We start from the raw sequence: 2949 nt of genomic DNA, 5'->3' as shown, positions 1-2949 counted from the left end.
AAAAAAAAAAAAAGAAAGTATCCGACTCTTTCAATCTTCTTCAATCCTTTAAAGTCCTTCCAACAATATTTAATGCTCCAAATTATATTACAAACAAAATCCTATATCCTTACCTCAATATCTTATTATAATTATCCTAATATATTTTTTCTTTACTTTATACCATCACCTTATATCCAAATTCACAAACCTCCATCTAAACTTTACCTATCATCCTTATTCTTTAGCATAAACCCTATCCATCTTCAACAATCCATACAATGTAACATTTCCAAACCTAATCCTCCTGGAAGATTGAAACGAAAATGACTCCGAGATCTCTTGTGAATATACTATTGGATTTTTGGCAATGGTCGGCATCTCTATTTAGGTCTCTCTCTCTTTCCATTCACCTTCAGCACTAGTGACTTGACTTTGAGAGAAGCATTGTGATCTCCTGGAGTTCTACTTTGTCCTTCACGTACTGGGCTTGGTTTGGACAGGAGTATCCTAAGCAGTAATTGAAATGTTTACATAGAATGGCACCAAGACCTCCTTATTAATGGTATCTTTTTTTAAGACATTCCTGTAGTATTTTTATCTAGTGTCTCGGGATCAGGAACTAAAATCCGCGATTTCAAACATAATAAATTCTTTTCTTGTACAGTTCTTGGTAAATAATATTCATATGGTTTCCAATCAAATTGAGAAGTATGGGTACTACTAAATACCATATAAATATTCCTTATCAAAAACTGAAAGCTAAAATAATTTGTTGTTTTTGAGATTATTTTTAGCTCTGAAAGTGAGGTAATCCCCTAAAGACCAAATTCAATTACTAATGGTTTCCTTTAAAAAAAAAATAATTTTGATCAGGATGCCATGGTATCATTGATTTAAATTGGCTTCCTATAAAATTGAAGAATTATTACATTTTATTAAAACTATATATATTGTATAAATGTATACTTATAACCCTCATACCTTGAGTTTAGTAGTTTGTATCAATTTTCAATAAAAGTTTTTAAATTAATTACTATTATTTCTCTGAAAAATTTAATTGATTCCTAAATTTAAGTTTGTGATATCTAGATAGCTTAAGGCTGAAAACGGAAGCGGTTGGGTTTGAAGAGAAGTTGTAAGTAGGACACCTTGAAACTGACAGTGGTAAAAACAAGATAAACATATCTTTCACAATTACCTTCAGCTGTTTACAAAGTAGTTATGGAAAAGATGCCAAAGGTACTAGATATATTTCTACAACAAAAAAAAAAATATATATATATACTACATCTGATAGGGATTAGTTAAATGCATTGGAGATTAGAAAATTAACAATTTATCGAAATATGCATTTTGTAAACCAGTGAAAATCAAATTAAAATACGAAAAATTATAAAGGTTGACATGAAATATATGAATTAGATTCTCGTTGATACCTTGAGGTGCGGTCAAAATAATTCCAATAGAAAACAAACTATTAATTATGAACAAACATTTCGCCCCACGTTGCGGGACTAACAAATCTATTTAATTCTTCCTAAATTTCTTTATTCTTCGTCTTTCCTTCATTCGGTAAGCCGTAATGAATCCCTGCAACGTGGCGCGAAACTAAGGCTTCGTTTTAACAAGTTTTACGAAATTTATGAATATTTTTTGGTCATATATGCTGCATACTGAAAGTAAAGATTTTTTTTTTACTTAAACTATAAATGAGAAAAAAATAAAGGTCAGAAAGGCGTAAAAACATAAAAAGGCTTAGGATAACCATAATGGGGATGCATAATAAATTGGTTTAATGAAGAAATACCGCTAAAATGTCTATTTCCAGCCAGCGTTATTTTAATATTATGAAGAATAATTTTTGTATTTGTACATTGATGAATAAAGGAATTATTAAGATATTACTATTTTATTTACAATTCTGCAATCACATTTTGACACTTTGATCATAATAGATATGGTATTTCAAATTAAGTACGTCATGATAGACTATGTTATCCATCATATCTGTTCCGTATGTCTAAATATAGTTTTTTTCCCGCTTATCTGTCCAAGTCGTTGGTTAATCCGGAGTGTAAAAAATAATTTAAATAACTGAAATATTAATTTTAACTCATATATTAGATCAAAATTTAAAATGCAATAGAAAACTTTATATAGGAGAGATGTAAATGAATATTTTTAAAACATAAATCTTTACCACTGTAACCCACGAAGGGGTCCAGTACTTTAAGGAAGTGCTGTTATTAGACCAACGGTTGTGCAAGGTGATTTGGTCTGAATAACACCTGACCGCCAGATTTTTACCTAATTAAGCGTACCCACTTAGACCCCGGAGAGCTTCCGAATCCACAGGGCTGACTCATGACTACAGTGAATCAAAAAATAGTTATCTGCCACAGCCGGAACCTAGATCCTTGCAGTTAGTAGTGCCTTACCACTGAGTTACCCAGTCCCTTCATATAATATATGATGAAGTTAAATTTATCAGACAGTTTTAAAATAAATTAAAAGATTATGTATTATGTAACCATATAAAGAAGTTTGAAAAAAAATAAATAAAAATACATACTTTAGATATGATTTAATTTAAGAATACAAACGATCTTTCAAGTATTTAATATTAGTCAAAAATTCATAAATATTATTTATTTTTTTTTTTTTTTTTTTTGCCGAACTTTGTGTCTTCTCAACACTTTATTTATTTTCCTCCTACAACCGATTATTCCAAAGAACCGATTAAGCGGAGTTCGACTACATTCATTTGATATAATAAAATTTAACAATGAATACTTTTTTAATTATGGAAGGAAAGAGTTCCTATCTTCAAAAAAATTCTTCAAACAAAAAAAATATATGATGTTCTAAGAACAATTAAATTTCACTCCTTCTCTACAGGATATATGTCACAATATAAGATATATTTTGAAAATTAAATTTATTTAAATGAGAGATAATCTCTTCAGA

The sequence above is a fragment of the Halyomorpha halys genome, unplaced genomic scaffold, assembly GCF_000696795.3.
Source record: "Halyomorpha halys isolate HHAL.00 unplaced genomic scaffold, Hhal_1.1 Scaffold120.1, whole genome shotgun sequence".
Lineage (NCBI taxonomy): Eukaryota > Metazoa > Arthropoda > Insecta > Hemiptera > Pentatomidae > Halyomorpha > Halyomorpha halys.
Note: the sequence above shows the minus strand (reverse complement) of the source record.